Source organism: Nerophis lumbriciformis, linkage group LG29 (assembly GCF_033978685.3).
Source record: "Nerophis lumbriciformis linkage group LG29, RoL_Nlum_v2.1, whole genome shotgun sequence".
Taxonomy (NCBI): domain Eukaryota; kingdom Metazoa; phylum Chordata; class Actinopteri; order Syngnathiformes; family Syngnathidae; genus Nerophis; species Nerophis lumbriciformis.
Genome location: NC_084576.2, coordinates 21,125,769 through 21,140,726, shown reverse-complemented (window position 1 = coordinate 21,140,726; position 14,958 = coordinate 21,125,769). Strand labels below are relative to the sequence as shown.

General features: G+C 42.8%; 1 protein-coding gene across 1 annotated transcript in view; it reads left to right on the top strand.

Annotated features, from left to right (window-relative positions):
- The window catches only part of LOC133572093 (transcription factor SOX-6-like), a 267,348-nt gene that overhangs the window by 49,243 nt on the left and 203,147 nt on the right, over positions 1-14,958 (top strand). The window contains exon 2 of the mRNA XM_061924788.1: positions 1,620-1,690. The gene's annotated coding sequence lies outside the window, so the exon portion shown is untranslated. The remainder of the gene's footprint in view (positions 1-1,619; positions 1,691-14,958) is intronic.

Here is a 14,958-nt window from a genome sequence, read left to right as displayed (position 1 = left end):
CCATGTTGCTAATCATTCATGAAATAATTTTAAATTGCATTAAAGTCTGTTTGCTAGCTACATCCGCGTTAGCTAGCTCATATGACTCGCGATTTTGAAATATGAACAACAACATTCTAAACATGGCTAAAGTATATTTAAATAAATAAAATAAGTCAAACCTCATTCTAAAAATGGCTTGAGGACATTTTTTAAGTACATTAGTTGTGTGATCATTTGTGAAATTATTTAAATTGCATTGAAGTCCTGTTTGCTAGCTACATCCGCGTTAGCTAGCTCATATGACTCGCGACTTTGAAATAAGAAAAACATCATTCTAAAAATGGCTGGAGGACATTTTTAATGTAGTCTACCTGTCTAAACATTCATGAAATGTTGTTAATTTCGAGTTTGTTTGCTGCCAGTCTAACATAGTATAGCTATACAGCTGTGTTAGCTCGTCCGTATGACGAGGCATTTCTAAAATCAAAACAACATTCAGAGCATGGCTACATTTAAATGCAGTGGAGAAAGAATGAACACCTGATGAAACTAGAGATGTCCGATACAATCGGACTGCCGATATTATCGGCCGATAAATGCTTTAAAATGTAATATCGGAAATTATCGGTATCAGTTTGAAAATTATCGGTATCGGTTTCAAAGAGTAACATTTCTGACTTTTTAAAACGCTGCTGTGTACACGGACGTAGGGAGAAGTACAGAGCGCCAATAATCCTTAAAGGCACTGCCTTTGCGTGCCAGCCCAGTCACATATCTACGGCTTTTCACACACACCCAAGTGAATGCATCGCATACTTGGTCAACAGCCATACAGGTAACACTGGGGGTGGCCGTATAAACAACTTTAACACTGTTACAAATATGCGCCACGCTGTGAACCCACACCAAACAAGAATGACAAACACATTTCGGGAGAACATCCGCACCGTAACACAACATAAACACAACAGGACAAATACCCAGAACCCCTTGCAGCACTAACTCTTCCAGGGCGCTACAATATACACCCCCCCGCCCCCGCTATCCCCCGTCCCCCACCTCAACCTCCTCATGCATGTCCCAAATTCCAAGCTGCTGTTTTGAGGCATGTTAAAAAAAAATAATACACTTTGTGACTTCAATAATAAATATGGCAGTGCCATGTTGGCATTTTTTTCCATAACTTGAGTTGATTTATTTTGGAAAACCTTGTTACATTGTTTGGGCATCACAACAAAATTAGGCATAATAATGTGTTAATTCCACGACTGTATATATCGGTATCGGTTGATATCGGAATCGGTAATCAAGAGTTGGACAATATCATAATATCGGATATCGGCAAAAAAGCCATTATCGGACATCTCTAGATGAAACCCAATTGTCATTGCTGTGAAAATTAGCAATGTTTAAAATGAGTTACATTTATGTGCTTAAGTGTAATCTTGGTACTTAGACCTTTCCCTAATGTTAAAGGAGAATTGGGATAGCACTTGCGTGAGGTGAACGGAAAGGACTAAGACAAGGAGCAAGGGGGAGAATTGTGCACCAGTTGAGGCACTGCGTGAAAAAGTGAAATAGAGACAGGTGCCAGCAAACATCTCATAAAAAAAAGTCTTGTCTCTTGTTTGTTTCAGGTGATGTCGATAAAGTTTGCGGTCCTCCAAAAGTGAGAAGACGGCGCTGGAGTTGTTCAAGAGTCTTCATTGTGAGTCTCCGACCTTAAAAAGCACATTTGTGTCGGTTGTTGAATGTCTGCGAGCTTGTTTCGGCTGGTGCGAGCGCGGTTAGCCAGGGTGTTGCTGTAGTAAACGTTTGCGCTGACCGCCATGCCCACTCCGGACACTTTGAGTACGCTAGTGAGCTGAGCTCTCAATGGCTGCTTTCAGCGGGAGCGGGGAAGAAAGGGAGCTTTCTAAGACGCGAGCAGGCACGGCTCCAGAAAGCTCTCAGGATCCACAGAACACCTTTTAATGGACTCCCCCGGTGCACTCATAAAGATGGTATCAGGAGTCGACTGGTAACACAAGCAGAGCGTGTATGAAAAGTAGCAAGGGCAAAGGTTGGACAAAAGACTGATGCCGCCATATGGCTAATCCTGCCTTTAAGAATATTCATGAAGGCGTGCCATGGTGGCCGTGAGCCGTGTCGCTGCCGGGTCAACAAGTGGCCACGCACAGATGAGGTCCGGGGTTGGGTTACGACCGCTAATCTGCTGGTCAGGGTCGCGTTTCATAGATGTGATTTATGGCGCGAGTCTTTTGCCTTGTGTGGGCAAACAAGACAATGTTGCCAACCAGGAAGACGTCTTCTGTCCAGACACGGGTTGTTGCCCTAAGTCCTATTGTCCACTCTCAAAGGTCTGAGAATTAACTCTCATGGGTGTGGTTAAAGCGGCGGGGGAAATTACAAGGACGATACTCCCAGAGATGAGTGCCATGTACACAACTCGCTTACTAAAGCGAGTACACAACATCCTGAAGGACAGATACCACCCAGCACATGGCCTCTTCAACCTGCTACCCTCTGGAAGGAGGTATAGATCGATTCGCGCCAGGACCACCAGAATGTCTCACAGTCTGTATCCCCAGGCTGTGAGACTGCTAAATGAACAGCCTGCCCCTTTGCTGCCCCGGACCATCGTATTACCTCACTCTTCACCACCTCAATAATTGTGCTCTGGACATTGCATTGCTGCAATATCAACGTAACACCCATCAGACATCTGACTGTTCCCACCCCCACGTCCCTCTTATCGCGATCTTCCTGACAATACTAAAATGCTAAAATGTAAACTGCACATCAATGCAGTTTCTATGCCGCTGGACAAAGCTCAAACAAAATCTTGTTGTTCATGTATGACTTAAGTGTTCTTATGACAATGACAATAAAGGAATTGATTGATTGGTTGTAGAAGTGCACTACATCCAACGTTCCCTCTAAGGTGCGCGCCTGTGCAATTGCGCACTGCTCAAGCATCCTCTGCGCACAGCAAATCTATGCCACGCACAAAATCAAATAAAAAAATAAGCGCATTAAAAATTTTCGACACACGGACACGACAGAGAAAATAGTTTTCGTCATCATTGTTCAAATATTGAATATCGTCTGTCGAGACGCTTTGAGGACATGAATTCCATCAATCACTTTACTGGGCAAAACTCTTTATTGTCGGCCATAAACACATCACCAAAACATTAGTAAAAAAAATGATATCTAGCAAAACTGGTCATTTTCTGCAGTATAAACCAGACCAAAAGCAACTTTGTTATATCAACAGCAGCCGCTCGCTCTTTCTCACTTGCGCCAACACATGCACATATGGCACTTAGCCAGTGATGCGTTTACAGCCACACAAAAAGTCGGACAACTCCAACACCACACATAAAGTGTAATACCAGGTCGTTACACTATGATTAACCAATCAAATGTGTGCTTATTCTAGTGTCATTTATTAGGAATCTTAATTTATAAATATTAATCATGAAATGCTGTTAGTATATTAAATAAATACTAATAAAAATATATTTTTTTACAAACAGGAAGTTGCAGGAATGTACACATGATCCCCTGCTTACATCTCATTGTGCAACATGTGAATGTTTTAATGGGAACTAAATGCAATGTCTGAAAGGGGTACAAATTATTTCCAAAGCAGGACCTCTACCCAGACAAACAATATAAGTACACAGTTCATGAAAAACAATATTTTTTGTTATTGTCATTGTAAGTGGGTCTAAACACTTATATTAGAAAACCATCTCATGGAAATGACTGCTGTCATTTGATTATAATAATAAGAGAATGTTGTCTGTCTATCTGTGTTGGCCCTGTGATGAGGTGGGGACTTGTCCAGGGTGTACCCCCGCCTTCCGCCCGAATGCAGCTGAGATAGGCTCCAGCACCCTCCGCTACCCCGAAAGGGACAAGCGGTAGAAAATGGATGGATGGATGGAGATTGAACTTGTTATTTAGTCAGGTTTGGGACAGGTGTGCTGCTGGTGTAGCCACAGTGTGCACGTCTGATGTTGCTCACATGGGCTCCACTGAATGCTCAGGGAGTTTTTGCGTTTGCTCACACACATGAAAAATTAGAGGGAACATTGACTACATCATAATAATAATCTTTAATGGAATACTTGCATAAGTATACAGTCATACCTCAACAAGATGGGTCGTAGAACCAGTTTGTTTCCTATGCATTGCTTTCTCCGTCCCCGTGGTTCGAGGACAGGGTTGAAAACGTACCAAAAATATACGCTTGCAACATAGAGCATAAGAAAAAGCCGGGAGATAGTTCGTATCTCAAAGTACTTTTAATTTGAGGTATCACTTTAGTGTTTGGACTGTGTACTTGGTTCCTGGGTATTGTGCTGCTGTCTCAAATCCTATACTGTCGTCGTGCACTTTTCGGAAATGATGATCTCAATATTTATGCACTTCTTCTCCTCCTCTGTTTTTGTAATTGTGGATTGACGCAGTTAGTCCCTTATTGTCCCCACTGTCGGGTTAGAAGAAACTACGTTGTTTTCTCCCCAACCCTAAGCTAAGCACGTTTTTCTAAGTATCCACCGGGTCCACCCTGGAAGTGTCCGGGATGTTCCCAAATGGGGTTGCCCAAAAAAGCCCGAACTGTACGATCTGGCTCTATGGTTACGAAAAATGGGGAATCCCCGGTTCAGATCCCGGACGAGCCCCCATTTGTCATAACCTTTGAGCCAGGTCTTGACAACCAAAAAGGGCTCTGGGTCTTTGGATACATTTCGGACACCTTTGAAGGACTGGGACTCTCCCCTAACCCGGACAGCTGTAGGCCAGTTGACCTCTCAGTTGAAAGTCTCTTGACTTACACTCTGTTGTGTCTAGAGCGCCCAATTGGGAGGCTTTTGTGCTATCCATCCATCCATCCATCTTCTTACGCTTATCCGAGGTCGGGTACGGAGGCAGCAGCTTAAGCATGGACGCCCAGACTACCCTCTCCCCAGCCACTTCGTCCAGCTCCTCCCGGGGGATCCCGAGGCGTTCCCAGGCCAGCCGGGAGACATAGTCTTCTTGAGCAAAATTAAATCCGCCATTGACTTGCAAGGCCTGTCACGGTTTTACCGCTGTCTTTGGCGTTATCCAGTGGGCACCACGGGAAGGTGACAGTCGGACTTTACCCCCACTTTCCTTTTAGGGATAAATGAGTTTTAATAATAACAACAATAAATGTAATTCCTCGTGCACTTTTCATCAAACAATATCTCATAGTGCTACTAAGCTAAAAAGTAAAAAACAGGGTGGGGGAGGTAAACAAGGTAAAAATCAGTCCAGGCTCTGCATAGCCCTCAGCTGGATTGAGAGGCTGCTCCATAGGCGTCGTGCGGCCGAGCAGAAAGCTTGGTCTCCCATGGTGGAGGGTACTTGGAGGATCAGGGCGTTTGGGTGGACTGTCGGGTGATGAGTTGTTGAAGGTAAGGAGGCGCGTGTCCATGGATGCATTTATGAGTGATTAGCAGGATTTTGTAGCTGATCCGGGACGGGACAGGGCGCTGTTTTGGGTGTATGGCAGCTTAGCTTTCAGGAAATTAAGGGATGGACCAATTGTTCTGCTGCTGGGACGGAATCTTGAAATATTGCGTTGAAAGTTTTGGACAACTTGGGAGCCCTTTAAGACCTTTAGGGGGAAGATGGTCCATTTTGGGGTACTTTGGGACTTTTAGGACAGTCAGTCATTTCCTGAGCCCACTGTCTGGTACTGTTGGGGCCAATTGGCGCCCCTTGCATCCTGGTACTGCTGTTGTGTAACGGACGTCTGAAGAGTACGTGCTTGACGTCGAACTGACACCCGCGCTCTTAGTTCGATCCATAGCGCTCTCAAACTCTCATTTTGGGAACGGAGATTTGAGGCAGGGAAGTAGGGGCTGAACCAGGTGGACTGCAGTTCCAGTCACCGAAAATATCGATGCACTACCTTCCACCATTACGGTTACGATATATCACTGCTCACTCAGCGTTTTGAGGGCAACATCCGGGTACTCGCGAGCATCTCCCTAGGGTAGAGTTTTTCAACCACTGTGCCTTTTTGGGGTAGCGGGGTGTGCTGGAGCCTATCTCAGCTGCATTCGTGCGGAAGGTGGGGTACACCCTGGACAAGTCGCCACCTCATCGCAGGGCCAAATGTTTTTTGCAAATCCATAATTATAATAATGTGCCGTTGTCTAGTGCAGTGTTTTTCAACCACTGTGTGCCGTGAGACAGTCTGGTGTGCCGTGGGAGATTATCTAATTTCACCTATTTAGGTTAAAAATATTTTTTGCAAAGCAGTAATTATAGTCTGCAAATTATGTGTTGTTGTTGAGTGTCGGTGCTGCCTAGAGCTCGGCGGAGTAACCGTGTAATACTCTTCCATATCAGTAGGTGGTAGCCGGTAGCTCATTGCTTTGTAGATGTCGGGAAACAACGGGAAGCAGCGTGCAGGTAAAAAGGTATCTAATGCTTAAACCAAAAATAAACAAAAGGTGAGTGCCCCTAAGAAAAGGCATTGAAGCTCAGGGAAGGCTATGCAGAACGAAACTAAAACTGAACTGGCTACAAAGTAAACAAAAACAGAATGCTGGACGACAGCAAAGACTTACAGCGTGTGGAGCAGACGGAGTCCACAAAGTACATCCGTACATGACATGACAATCAACACCAAAATAGGAGCGCAAGACAAGAACTAAAACACTACACACAGGCAAACACAGAAAAACTCAAAATAAGTCACGGCGGGATGTGACAGGTCGTGACAGTAGACCTACTTTGAGACGAGTGCAATAGTGATGCATGGTTGGTTATGGTTATGGTTTGAATTCATATCCGACAGTTGCGACAACGACTTTTTTACTGTCAACTGAGTTTCGTTTTTTAACGATTTGTGCTGGTGGTGTGCCTCCGGATTTTTTCAACAAAAAAAATGTGCCTTGGCTCAAAAAAGGTTGAAAAACACTGGTCTAGTGCAGTGTTTTTCAACTTTTTTTGGTATGTAAAAGGTATCCATTCATCCATTTTCTACCGCTTGTCCCTTTTGGGGTGTTTAAAGCTTAAACCAAAAATGAACAAAAGGCAAGTTCCGCTAGGAAAAAGGCACTGAAGTACAGGGATGGCTATGCAAAACAAAAGTAAAACTGAACTGGCTACAAAGTCAACAAAAACAGAATGCTGGACGACAGCAAAAACTTACAGCGTGGGGAGCAGGGAGACGGCGTCCACAAAGTACACCCGTACATGACATGACAAGCAACAGTGTCCCCACAAAGAAGGATAGCACAACTTAAATAGTGATTGCGAAATAATGATTGCGAAAACAAAGCAGGTGTGGGGAATAGAACTCAAAAGGAAGGCAAACAGAGCAAGACAGAAACTAAAGCACTACACACATGAAACAACAACAAACTCAAAATAAGGCACGACAACCTGGTGGAGTTACATTTTTTTAACATTGTCTGCTGACAAAAATGTGCCTTGACTCAAAAAAGGTTGAAAAACACTGCCCTAGGGAGGTCCTCGTTGCACGTCCCACTGGGAGGAGACCCCGGGGCAGGCCAAGGACCAGACGGGGGGGGGGGGGGGATTACATCTCTGTTGGAGCTGTTGTCCCCGCGACCCGATTCCGGATAAGCGGTTGAAGATGGATGGATGGATGGATCCGGGTACTAACAGTGCACTGCATCGCTCAAAAGAGTTTAAGTGCGCCAATGAAGACAGCGCCCAGGTTCGGACAGGATTTTAGCAGCTTAAAGCGTCAGGGTGCATTTTCAAAAGTCATCATCTACAAATTGCAACAACATGTGGTAAAAGACTTTATCATAAGGCTTTTTTTTTAACCAATAGACATTGGCCAGGTCGGGCTTCCAGATACACAGCTTGTTATCTCCACACGGCTGCTTTAATGGCGGTCATTTACCGAGCGTTAGAACAGAGGGCAGACAGGAGGTGGACGCTAACGAGCTAACGATGTAACGACGGCGCTGAGGTTACCTGTTTGGATAAAACAATCTTCTCTCTCTTTCTTGTCTTTGGGACCGAGCCCCTTTATGTCAGCCTGACCGCATTTGTCTGAAATCCGCGTCTACCATCATTTAGTGGCTAAGTGAACTTTAACTGTCGGCTGTTTCTCCCCCTTTGAGTTTGAACCTTAGCTAATTGATCCGATTTGTGCGCAGATAATTATCCTGCGGTGGGAAAAAGGGAGGCAAACTTCACTTTTGTCCTCAAAAACAAGCTGACTTTTATGTCCTCCTTACTTTTCCTCACATCTACAAACCCTGTTTCCATATGAGTTGGGAAATTGTGTTAGATGTAAATATAAATGGAATACAATGATTTGCAAATCCTTTTCAACCCATATTCAATTGAATGTACTACAAAGACAAGATATTTGATGTTCAAACTCATAAACTTAATTTTTTTTGTTGCAAATAATAATTAACTTAGAATTTCATGGCTGCAACACGTGCCAAAGTAGTTGGGAAAGGGCATGTTCACCACTGTGTTACATGGCCTTTCCTTTTAACAATACCCAGTAAACGTTTTAGAACTGAGGAGACACTTTTTTAAGCTTCTCAGGTGGAATTCTTTCCCATTCTTGCTTGATGTACAGCTTAAGTTTAACAGTCCGGGGTTCTCCGTTGTGGTATTTTAGGCTTCATAATGCGCCACACATTTTCAATGGGGGACAGGTCTGGACTACAGGCAGGCCAGTCTAGTACCCGCACTCTTTTACTATGAAGCCACGTTGATGTAACACGGGGCTTGGAATTGTCTTTCTGAAATAAGCAGGGGCGTCCATGGTAACGTTGCTTGGATGGCAACAATGTTGCTCCAAAACCTGTATGTACCTTTCAGCATTAATGGCGCCTTCACAGATGTGTAAGTTACCCATGTCTTGGGCACTAATACACCCCCATACCATCACAGATGCTGGCTTTTCAACTTTGCGCCTATACCAATCCGGATGGTTCTTTTCCTCTTTGGTCCGGAGGACACGACGTCCACAGTTTCCAAAAACAATTTGAAATGTGGACTCGTCAGACCACAGAACACTTTTTCATTTTGTATCAGTCCATCTTAGATGAGCTCAGGCCCAGCGAAGCCGACGGCGTTTCTGGGTGTTGTTGATAAACGGTTTTCGCCTTGCATAGGAGAGTTTTAACTTGCACTTACAGATGTAGCGACCAACTGTAGTTACTTACAGTGGGTTTCTGAAGAGTTCCTGAGCCCATGTGGTGATATCCTTTACACACTGATGTCGCTTGTTGATGCAGTACAGCCTGAGAGATCGAAGGTCACAGGCTTAGCTGCTTACGTGCAGTGATTTCTCCAGATTCTCTGAACCCTTTGATGATATTACGGACCGTAGATGGTGAAATCCCTAAATTCCTTGCAATAGCTGGTTGAGAAAGGTTTTCCTTAAACTGTTCAACAATTTGCTCACGCATTTGTTGACAAAGTGGTGACCCTCGCCCCATCCTTGTTTGTGAATGACTGAGCATTTCATGGAATCTACTTTTATACCCAATCATGGCACCCACCTGCTCCCAATTTGCCTGCACACCTGTGGTATGTTCTAAATAAGTGTTTGATGAGCATTCCTCAACTTTATCAGTATTTATTGCCACCTTTCCCAACTTCTTTGTCACGTGTTGCTGGCATCAAATTCTAAAGTTAATGATTATTTGCAAAAAAAAAAAGTTTATCAGTTTGAACATCAAATATGTTGTCTTTGTAGCATATTCAATTGAATATGGGTTGAAAATGATTTGCAAATCATTGTATTCCGTTTATATTTACATCTAACACAATTTCCCAACTCATATGGAAACAGGGGCAGCACGGTGGAAGAGGGGTTAGTGCGTCTGCCTCACAATACGAAGATGCTGAGTAGTCTGGGGTTCAATCCCAGAATCGGGATCTTTCTGTGTGGAGTTTGCATGTTCTCCCCGTGACTGCGTGGGTTCCTTCCTCCCACCTCCAAAGACATGCACCTGGGGATAGGTTGATTGGCAACACTAAATTGGCCCGAGTGTGTGAATGTGAGTGTGAATGTTGTCTGTCTATCTGTGTTGGCCCTGGGATTAGGTGGCGACTTGTCCAGGGTGTACCCCGCCTTCCGCCCGATTGTAGCTGAGATAGGCTCCAGCGCCCCCCGAGACCCCAAAGGGAATAAGCGGTAGAAAATGGATGGAAGGGATATGGAAACAGGGTTTGTATTTATTAACTTTTTGGTTTAAAGCCCTTCTGGACGGCGTAACGACTGGTGCCCCTGTTGTGACTTTTGCGCTACGTTTAATACTCTTTTGTGCACTTTTTGAATCCGGTCAAATATCTTGGTATCTGACACATGCTAATTTATTTTAACGCATGTGAATAATTATTTTAAAAAACTACATTATAATCATACTTGCCAACCCTCCCGGATTTTCCGGGAGACTCCCGAAATTCAGCGCCTCTCCCGAAAACTTCCCGGGACAAATTTTCTCCCGAAAATCTCCCAAAATTCAGGCGCTAACCCACAATATAACCAGCAGACCTGCCCAATCACGTTATAACTGTAGAATGATGGAGGGCGAGTTCTTGGTTTCTTATGTGGGTTTATTGTTAGGCAGTTTCATTAACGTCCTCCCAGCGCGGTAACAGCACACAACAACAGCAGTCACGTTTTTATATACCGTAAAGCAGTTCGCCTGCCGTAAACAGCAATGTTGTGACACTCTTAAACAGGACAATACTGCCATCTAGTGCATTTGATGAAAGCACATTTGTGCGTGCCACACATCAATGCATCATCAGAGTTCAGCATGGTTAGAAAAATAGTGACAGAGAATAGAACAAGGATGGACAATTCAACCCATAACTCAGCAATGAGTAGATGAGTGGTATGTGTGTGTATATGTGTAAATAAATGAACACTGAAATTCAAGTATTTATTATATATATATATATATATACAGGTAAAAGCCAGTAAATTAGAATATTTTGAAAAACTTGATTTATTTCAGTAATTGCATTCAAAAGGTGTAACTTGTACATTATATTTATTCATTGCACACAGACTGATGCATTCAAATGTTTATTTCATTTAATTTTGATGATTTGAAGTGGCAACAAATGAAAATCCAAAATTCCGTGTGTCACAAAATTAGAATATTACTTAAGGCTAATACAAAAAAGGGATTTTTAGAAATGTTGGCCAACTGAAAAGTATGAAAATGAAAAATATGAGCATGTACAATACTCAATACTTGGTTGGAGCTCCTTTTGCCTCAATTACTGCGTTAATGCGGCGTGGCATGGAGTCGATGAGTTTCTGGCACTGCTCAGGTGTTATGAGAGCCCAGGTTGCTCTGATAGTGGCCTTCAACTCTTCTGCGTTTTTGGGTCTGGCATTCTGCATCTTCCTTTTCACAATACCCCACAGATTTTCTATGGGGCTAAGGTCAGGGGAGTTGGCGGGCCAATTTAGAACAGAAATACCATGGTCCGTAAACCAGGCACGGGTAGATTTTGCGCTGTGTGCAGGCGCCAAGTCCTGTTGGAACTTGAAATCTCCATCTCCATAGAGCAGGTCAGCAGCAGGAAGCATGAAGTGCTCTAAAACTTGCTGGTAGACGGCTGCGTTGACCCTGGATCTCAGGAAACAGAGTGGACCGACACCAGCAGATGACATGGCACCCCAAACCATCACTGATGGTGGAAACTTTACACTAGACTTCAGGCAACGTGGATCCTGTGCCTCTCCTGTCTTCCTCCAGACTCTGGGACCTCGATTTCCAAAGGAAATGCAAAATTTGCATGGTTGGGTGATGGTTTGGGGTGCCATGTCATCTGCTGGTGTCGGTCCACTCTGTTTCCTGAGATCCAGGGTCAACGCAGCCGTCTACCAGCAAGTTTTAGAGCACTTCATGCTTCCTGCTGCTGACCTGCTCTATGGAGATGGAGATTTCAAGTTCCAACAGGACTTGGCGCCTGCACACAGCGCAAAATCTACCCGTGCCTGGTTTACGGACCATGGTATTTCTGTTCTAAATTGGCCCGCCAACTCCCCTGACCTTAGCCCCATAGAAAATCTGTGGGGTATTGTGAAAAGGAAGATGCAGAATGCCGGACCCAAAAACGCAGAAGAGTTGAAGGCCACTATCAGAGCAACCTGGGCTCTCATAACACCTGAGCAGTGCCAGAAACTCATCGACTCCATGCCACGCCGCATTAACGCAGTAATTGAGGCAAAAGGAGCGCCAACCAAGTATTGACTATTGTACATGCTCATATTTTTCATTTTCATACTTTTCAGTTGGCCAACATTTCTAAAAATCCCTTTTTTGTATTAGCCTTAAGTAATATTCTAATTTTGTGACACACGGAATTTTGGATTTTCATTTGTTGCCACTTCAAATCATCAAAATTAAATGAAATAAACATTTGAATGCATCAGTCTGTGTGCAATGAATAAATATAATGTACAAGTTACACCTTTTGAATGCAATTACTGAAATAAATCAAGTTTTTCAAAATATTCTAATTTACTGGCTTTTACCTGTATATATATATATATATATATATATATATATATATATATATATATATACGTATATATATATATATATATATATATATATATATATATATATATATAACAAATACTTGACGTTCAGTGAATTCTAGCTATATATATATATATATATATATATTTATTTTATTTTATATATATATATATATATATATATATATATATATATATATATATATATATATATAATACAATTAATATATATATACGTATATATATATATATATATACATATAATAAAATAAATATATATATATATATATATATATATATATATATATATATATATATATATATATAGCTAGAATTCACTGAACGTCAAGTATTTGTTATATATATATATATATATATATATATATATATATATATATATATATATATGAAATACTTGACTTGGTGAATTCTAGCTGTAAATATACTCCTCCCCTTTTAGCCACACCCCCAACCACGCCCCCTCCCACCCCGACCACCTCCCGAAATCGGAGGTCTCAAGGTTGGCAAGTATGATTATAATACCCGAATGACAATTAATCAAATTGTTTGTTTTGACCGCCATAAGGTGGCGCGCACAGCACAGGCAGTTATCACGTCACACGTCAGATAGTTAGAGCGATGTGCTCTGTGCCCGTTCAAAACAAACTTCGACGGAACTTTAGATAAAACTGTGGTAATTATTTAGTATTGCAGCGACAAACTTTTTCCTAAAATCGGCGCACATCAAGTTTGAAATAGCATCTTGAAGCGAAACATGAACGCGATGTTGGCGTCACACAATAAAAGTATGTGTGCCTTATCAATCTGTAAACACATTTTTTCCCATATGAACATGGCCCGGGTTCTAGTTTTGATTTCCAAATTTGGATGTGTTGAAATCGCCATGTAAAATTGCTAATGCTAATCATTAGCACGTGTATGGTATACCCAATGTAAATTAGCGTCAAGCAAGGGCTTTTACAAAAGAGAAGCCTTACTTTTGAGCGCTTTCTACACGATATTGCCAAACGTATTTGGCCACCCATTCAAATTATCACAATCAGGTGTCTTAATCACTTGGCACTTGGGCATGGAAACTGTTTCTACAAACATTTGTGAAAGAATGGGCCGCTCTCAGGACCTCATAGGATGCCAACTGTGCAACAAATCCAAATTTCCTCGCTCCTAAATATTCCAAAGTCAACTGTTGGCTTTATTGTAAGAAAATGAAAGAGTTTGGGAACAACAGCAACTCAGCCACGAAGTGGTAGACCTCATAAACTGACAGAGAGGGGTCAGCGGATGCTGAAGCGGTCGCCGACTTTCTGCACAGTCAGTTGCTACAGAGCTCCAAACTTCATGTGACCTTCCAATTAGCCCACGTACAGTACGCAGAGAGCTTCATGGAATGGGGTTCCCATGGCCGAGCAGCTGCTTCTAAGCCATACATCACCAAGTTCAATGCAAAGCGTGGGATGCAGTGGTGTAAAGCACGTCGCCACTGGACTATAGAGCAGTGGAGACGCGTTTTCTGGAGTGATGGATCACGCTTTTCCATCTGGTAATCTGATGGACGAGTCTGGGTATGGAGCTTGCCAGGAGAACGGTACATTTCGGACTGCATTGTGCTGAGTGTGGAATTTGGTGGAGGAGGAATTATGGTGTGGGGTTGTTTTTCAGGAGTTGGGCTTGGCCTGGCTTGGCTTGGCCCCTTAGTTCCAGTGAAAGGAACTTTGAGTGCTCTAGTACAGTGGTCCCCAACCACCGGGCCACGGCCCGGTACCGGTCCGGGGATCAATTGGTACCGGGCTGCACAAGAAATAAAAAAATTTAAAAAATTCAAAATATATATATTTGATTTTTTTTATTAAATCAACATAAAAAACACAAGATACACTTACAATTAGTGCACCAACCCAAAAAACCTCCCTCCCCCATTTACACTCATTCACACTCATTCACACAAAAGAGTTGCTTCTTTCTGTTATTAATATTTCTGGTTCCTACATTAAATATCAATATAGATCAATACAGTCTGCAGGGATACAGTCCGTAAGCACACATGATTGTATTTTTTCATGACAAAAAAAAAATATATATATATACAGGTATATATATAATTTTCAAGCGTTGACTGGTCCGCAGTTACAAAAAGGTTGGGGACCACTGCTCTAGTATACCAAAACATTTTGGACAATTCCATGCTCCCCAACCTTGTGGGAACAGTTTGGAGCGAATCCCTTCCTCTTCCAACATGACTGTGCACCAGTGCACAAAGCAAGGTCCATAAAGACATGGATGACAGAGTCTGGTGTGGTTGAACTTGACTGGCCTGCACAGAGTCCTGACCTGAACACTTTTGGGATAAATTAAAACGGAGACTGAGAGCCAGGCCTTTTTGACCAACATCAGTG